The following is an 8,131-nucleotide window of genomic DNA, read 5'->3' as shown; positions in this document are numbered from 1 at the left end:
GTGAAATGCATGATAAAAATCATGTACATTGTACATGTACTCATGTTGTTATATCGGAGTACTATCTTGATTTTATAAAAAAAGGAAAATATGTTTAAGGGTTAACTATTTATTACAAAGTTACGGAGTAATATTTTCAATTTAAAATTACATATTTCAATGAATAAATTGACATCTGTTATAATTCTAGTGGTTTATAACAACCTTTATGGTTGATCTTAGCAAAGACTTCTTAATATATGTATATATGAATAAAGAATAAAAATAAGATGAAGAAACTTTCTATATTATGAAAGTTAGGTACAAGTTTGAATGACAAATATGAATGCCTTATTTATAATGCAAAGTTTATTGTGCAAATAACTATTCCTCTGCATGTGTAAGTTCTGTATACAAAATTGACATCCACATAGCCACCTTATCTTGACTTTGTGGTATCATAACGCTCCCCCTTGGATGACAATTTTATTAGAGTGCAACTAGTACTGTCTCGTTAAAAACCTTGCTAAAGAAAAATCCAGTGGAATAAAAACTTTAGTCAAGGGAAAAAGAGTGCAGTATAGAGTTGACTCCCCCTCAAGTAGACATCGCTGAGTCGTCACATCTTTTGAACTTGCCTCATGCCAATATTGTGAACGTGTGTTCTGAAAACAGCGGTTGACAGTGCTTTGGTATAAAGATCAGCAGAGTTATTGATTGAACGTATCTCATTTTAATCTGGTTGTCTTTTACGAGATCTTGAGTATATGAGAAGAATCTGAGGTTTTCATCTGAAACTGTATCATCTAAATCTTTTATGTACAAGTTTAGCCCTTATGATTTGTCTACAATCTCCTTCATAGTTTCCTCAAACCCTTATTTCAATTCCTATTCCCTTTTAGTCTTTTCTGAGCCTTACCAACATACCGTTCTTTTCCATCAAACTTATGACCGTTAAGACCGTCTTTGGCTTTGGCGCCTCGTCAGCATTTATATTTTGTTCTGTCACTTTTGATACTCTTCTTTCATTTGTATTATGCAAGCTGCATTATCTTCATATATAGTTGTTGGTGAAGATAGTTGTTGGTCTTTTATAGCATTCTAGTCCACAAGAATCAGCAATGAGTTATGTCATTGATCTCAACCAAAAACATTCCCGAGTAGCTTCATGTAATGCAATCACTTCAGCATGATTTGATGATGTTGCAACAAGTGTTTGTTTTGAGAACGCCATGATATTGCAGTATCTCCATTTAGGAATACATATCCAGTTTGAGATTTAGCTTTATGTGTATTTGATGAATGACCTGTATATACATAATCAACCAAATCTTGTTTTGAAGCGTTAGAATAAAATAATTTTAAATCAGTAGTTCCTCGAAGGTATCGAAATATCTGCTTGATCCCATTTCAATGTCTTTTTGTAGAGGTTGAGCTGAATCTTGTCAATAAATTAACTGCAAAAGAAATGTCAGGTCTTGTACAATTTGTAGAATACATAATAACCCTAATTGCACTAAGATATGGAACTTCTGATCCGTAAAGATCTTCATGATCTTCACGGGGATGAAATGGATCAATGTCAATATTGAGTGATATATAAACCAATGGTTTTGTATTTAAAAATGCTTTCAAATCTTTTCGGTATAGTTTGTTTGATGTACAAGTAAACCATTAGGCATATGCTCAATTTGCAATCCAAGGCAATACTTGTTTTTTTTTTAAAGATCTTTCATTTAATTAATTTTTTTTAGAAGTTGAATGATTTCATAGATCTCTTTATTTGTTCATATGATGTTATGATCATTGACATAAACAACTTACAATCACATATCCGGACATTATTTTCTTAATAAGAACACATGTTCAAATAAGATTATTTGTATACCCTTTTTCTTATCAAGTAATCACTTAATCAGTTATACTATTGTATCAACCCATATAAAAATCTTCGTGATTCAATAGAATACATTTCTTTGGGTTTTGCATTAGATGTTTCTGATACCTTAAACCCTTCATGGATTCATGTATATATCACTATCAAGTGATTCATTTAAATAAGTAGTAATAAATCCATGAGATGCATTTCTAAATTTTTTTAGAAACTGTTAGGCTGATTAAGTATCTAAAAGTAATTGCATCCATAACAGGAGAATAAGTTTTTCTCATAATCCATTCATAGTCTTTGAGAGAAATCTTGAGTTACAATTCTTGCTTTATCTTGTAACTTCATTTTTCTCATTTCTTTTTCGAATAAAAATTCATTTTTTATCTCATACGTTTCACATCTTTAAAAGTGATAACGATTTATCCGAAAACTTTTCTTTTATTGAGCAATTCCAATTCAGCTCGTATATAGTCATGTCTATTTTGACATTCAATGACAGATTTTGGTTCCAGATCATCATCTTTATTCATGATGTCATTGTAACATTATATGAAAATATCTCATCAAGATTTTTCATTTCATTTTGATTCATAATATTGCATAATTTATCGCAATTTATGTATTTACATTTATCAATATCCTCTGCAGAAGGAATATTGATTTGTGGTTCTTCTTGAACACTTTCTTTTACCTTATTATCAGCTGATTTTCCTTTTCGAGGATTTTTATCTTTGGAACCAATTGTACTTCCACGTTTCAGACGTGGCAAAAACTCATGAGTGACATTATTGCCTGCTTTTGGAATTTTAATTCGAGCTGGAGCATTTCCTGCTATTATATATGATTTAGTCACTCTTTTTGTATCTTTAAATGCATAAAGTAATTAATTTGCAAGTTCTTGCATATACATTATTTTTTAAACTTTCGTTTCGCATTCTTTTGTGTGAATTCTATATACCTTAATTGATGTTCACATCATGAAGCATCTTTTTCTTTATTTTTCCTTTCTCCCCTAATATAGGGAATAATTTTTTTTTATTTTTTTTTAAATGACAATCAGCAAAACGTGCTGTAAAAACATCACCTGTCATGGGTTCAATATATCTTATAATTGAAGATATTTCATATTCAATATATATATCCCCATCCTCATTTGATGACCCATTTTAGTGCGTTGTGGTTGTGCAACTAGAACATATACTGCACAAACAAATGTTCTAATAGGAAATATTTGGCTCTCGGCCAAAATCAAGTTGTAGGGGAGAATATTTATGACTTGCATTTTGTCTAATATGAAATAATGTCGCAGCATGTAATTTTGCATGTCCCCATATAAATATTGAGAGTTTTGTACTCATTACCAATTGTCTAGTTATTAGATGCAAACGTTTATCTATTGATTCAGTTAAATCAATTTTGTATATGCACATGAGCAACTAGATGTTCAACAACAATCCCTGTAGACATATAATAATCATTAAATGCTTGAGATGTTAACTCACCAGCATTATCAAGTCTCATCCTTTTAATGGTGTAATCAGAATAATGTGTTCTCAATTTAATAATTTGTGCAAGAAACTTTGCAAATGCTATATTACGGCTTGATAACACACAAACATGAGACCATCCGCTAGATGCGTCTATTAGAACCATGAAATATCAAAATGGTCCACATGATGGATGAATTGGTCCATATATATAACATTGAATTCTTTCAAGAAGCATTGGTGATTCTTTCTCAATATTCTTTTCATTAATCACCATATGTGTTTTTCATTAATCACCATATGCGCTTTTCATCATATATCTTTTTTCACCATATGCGCTTTTAATCATATGCGATGCGCTTTTCATCATATGCGCTTTTAATCATATGTGCTGCGCTTTTCATCATATGCCACTACAAGAAAAGTGAGTTTATAGGACCCTTTCCCTAGGACCCTCATAAATTAGGGTCCTAACGAGCCATTTATTGGGACCGTTAAATATTTGAGGTCCCAGTATGAGATACGCTTATAATGAGGTGTCCTAATAAGCTATAAGATGTCCTAAAAACCTATACGCTTATAAAGTGATGTCCTAAAAAGCTGTACGCTTTTTCAATGGTGTCCTAAAGAACTATGCGATTTTACAATGGTGTCCTAAAAAGCTATTTAATGTGACACATGAGTTTTTATGGTCATATTATCCTAGGTTTTAATAGGACAATTAGAAATTAAGCCCCGTTATATAGGGGTGGTCAGTATTTGGTTTCAAACCGTTTAACCCGAAAATCAAACCAGAAAAAATTAAACCGAATTTAAAAAAAGATTTTCGAATCGAGCGAAACCAAAACCGAATTTGAATTCGGTTTTTGGTTTTGAAATTTTTGAATTCGGTTAAACTGAAAACCGAATTCAAAAATAATATAATAATATATTATATTTAATAATTTTTATTTGGTATTGTAAAAAATGTCAAAACTTTCCAATTTGGCTCCACTTCTCGACTTCCCTCGCATACTCCCATGTGACTTTTGAGTTTTGGCCCAAATAATTTAAAAGTAATTGAAAATATGTAATCCCTAAATTAAATAAAAAAAAATATGTATGATAGTTTACTACTCCGTAATTTATTTCCCTAATTTTTGCTCATACTGTTTCAGCCTCTCAGGTCTCTAATTTCTACTTCTCTCAAACCTTATATATATATATATATATATATATATATATATATATATATATATATATATATACTTCCTATGACTTGTTAGGACGCTTTTTGTGGTACTAAATTAACATCTAGTTATATTAGGACCTTTTTTGTGGTCGTAAGTAGTACATCGATATTTTACGACCCTTTTATTAGTACTAATGTAAGTTACCTTTACATTAGGACTCTTTTTTCTTGGTACTAATGTACTATATTTTTATAATACGACCATTTTTTTGGTACTGAAATAGTTCATATTTATTTTAGGACCTTTTTATTGGTACTAACATAATTTATCTTTATATTAAAACACTTTTTTTGGTCCTAAAATGGTCTAACAATACAGATTTAGTGTCATATATAGTGTTTTAACGACCCTTTTGTGCGTCTCAAAATATTATAAAGTGTCCTAATATGTCACTCTATAAGGACCCTTTCAATGTTATTTATATGACTCAAACAAAGGTCTTAATCATAAATGAGTTTTAGGACCCTTTTCACTTTATACAACCGTCTTATAGGAGACGCCATTTCGGTGCGTCCTTTCAAGTGAAAGGTCCTAAAACGGCACATTTTAGGACACTTATGGGGGTCTTATATATTCATTTTTCTTGTAGTGTGCGCTTTTAATCATATACGCTTTTTATTATATGCGCTTTTAATCATATTCGCTGCGCTTTTAATCATATGCGCTTTTCATCATATGCGCTTTTCGGTGCTACATAGGTATTTCTCATTTCCGGTTATCATTGACTGATAATCATATATATCAGAGAACTTAACAAATTTCTCTTTGATTTGGGAGAAAACAAAGCATTGTTTATCAGAAAATTCGTACCATTTGGTAATATGAATTTTTTTGCCTTTTTCGTTCCTTATATCAAGTTTGCAAGACCTGATATAGTATTTTTAATTCCTTCATTTGATTTAAATCAATGAAATATTTCTTAGATTTGATCATAGTGTGTATGTTACCACTATCTGCAATACATAGGTCTTTACCATTTAATTGATGTTGTATTTCAGCAGGATTCATACTAAAACTTTAAATAAGATAAGCAAATAATGAGTTATATTTCACCAAGATAATCAAATTATATTACCTGCAAACAAGTTAAAATCTGAAGTACGTAAAAGATAACACTTAATAAACATATGCGTTATGGTCTAAAACCATTTATTTATGAGTGATACATAACAAGCTAGACATCTTAGAAAATTCAAACCATTCAAGTCTCAAGGTAGCTCAGGGTTTATTAAATCAAGATTTTTCAACAGATTCATTCTCTTTTTCTTTTCTTTTGGGACTTATTTGTAGAGATAAAGAAGATGTTCATGTATTCAAGAAAGTGAGTGTTTTCTTGATTTTAGTTACTATTTTTGTGATATGTAAATTTTATGTATACAATTAGCCACTCATAGTTTTTGTTGCTCAAGGTTAACTAATGATCTTTACAAGTGATTGTGGTGTTGTGAAAACAATTGCAACATCAATTACTAGGGTTAGGGTAACCTGGATGATGTATAATTATCTGAATAAGTCAATTAGTCAAACACTCATCACCTTGATAATTGATCATTACTATGTGAATTACTAGAAGCACATTTAATCATTAGGTACGATACAACGTTTTATTGTGCTTTATTATTTGATTTTGATTTGATTTAGTTAATATAATATAATGTGATTACTTTCAAAACGAACATCCCAAATCCTTCTATGACTAAAATAACTAGTGAACTATGAAAATAACCGAAGGGACGTTTTTTTCCTCTTAATTTAGCTCGTTCGTGGTATTGAAGTATTTAAGGGAGTTCGTATTATATGCTAATAGGTCATTATAGTTGATTTAGGAAGGTTTGAAGGAAGCATGCCACATAAGTTGTATTATCATCTAGGCATTAAAAATACTTATTTAGATGTGACAGCACCATCTTTGGTAGCTTTTGGCCATAAGTGCACTACAACAAAAGTCCACTTATAGGACCTTTTTTCTGAGACCTTTTAAAATTTAGTCCTAAAAGCCACTTAGATAGGACCCATACATAATTTAGGTCCCATTATGATGTACGCTTTTAGAGTTGGGTCCTAAAACGCTATTTTGAGGGACACATTATTTTTTTGTGTCCTATTAGCTCATATTTTCATAGAACACTTAGACAGTAGATCCTATTAGAGGAGCTTATAAGACATTTATTTGTTAGGGTCTCATTATGTGTTTATGTAATAAGACACTTGATATGAAGGTCATATGAAATAGGCCTTTAGAGGCCATTTTTTTACGAGAGTCTTATTATATTGTAACATATTAGGACACTTTGAATGTAAGTCCTATAAATGTATGTTATTAGGACAAATGATTTTCTGGGGTCCTAAATATCATAATAGCTAATATGATATAATATGACATTTAAATTGTCTATCATATAAAGAGACTTTATAAGACATTTAAATGTGTTTGTCTCATTATAGTAGATATAATAGGACACTTAAATTCTTTAAGAGGGCCGATTAGTTACCTGCGTCATAATTATCATATGATGTCATAGGACACTTTAAATGTGACTCATTAAATGGGACTTTATAGGACATTTAACGGTTTGGTGTCACATTACGTGTTACTTTATATGACACCTTATTTAAAAGTCATATTAAATATACTATCATAGGACATTTATTTTGTCCAAGTCGTATTATATATTTAGCTAATGGGACATGTAATACTTATGTCGTATCATTGATAATTTTTAGGACACTTATAGTGTTTGAGGTCTTAATTATGAAGTCGTTACATAGGACACTTTTGTGTGACCCATTAAATAGTACTTTATAAGACATTTAACGGTTTGGTGTCATATTACGTGTTACTTTATAGGACACCTTATATAAAAGTCATATTAAATATACTATCATAGGACATTTATTTGTCCTAGTCTTATTATAACTAATTAGCTAATAGGACATGTAATACTTATGTCGTATCATTGTTAATTTTTAGGACACTTTAATTTTTGGGGTCTTAATTATCATACGATGTTATAGGACACTTTAAGTGTGACTCATTAATGGGACTTTATAAGACATTTAACAGTTTGTTGTCACATTACTTGTTAATTTATAGAACACCTTATATGAAAGTCATATTAAATATACTATCATAGAACATTTATTTGATTTAGTCATATTATAACTAATTAGCTAATAGGACATGTAATACTTATGTCTTATCATTGTTAATTTTTAGGACACATTTAGTTTTTGGGGTCTTAATTATCATGTCATTACATAGGACACTTTTTTGTGACCCGTTAAATGAAACTTTATAAGACATTTAACTGTTTGGTGTCATATTACGTGTTAAATTATAGGACAGCTTATACAAAAGTCATATTAAATATACAATTATAGGACATTTATTTGTCCTAGTCGTATTATATCCTAAGCTAATATGACATGATATAATTATGTCGTATCATAGTAGATTTTTCGAACATTTTGAATCTTTAATATGACGTAGGAGGTTTTGATGTCTTAATTATCATGTGTTGATTTGAACAAATGGGTAGTGATCA

The sequence above is a fragment of the Rutidosis leptorrhynchoides genome, chromosome 1, assembly GCF_046630445.1.
Source record: "Rutidosis leptorrhynchoides isolate AG116_Rl617_1_P2 chromosome 1, CSIRO_AGI_Rlap_v1, whole genome shotgun sequence".
Classification (NCBI taxonomy): Eukaryota; Viridiplantae; Streptophyta; class Magnoliopsida; order Asterales; family Asteraceae; genus Rutidosis; species Rutidosis leptorrhynchoides.
This window is presented reverse-complemented; position numbering follows the sequence as displayed.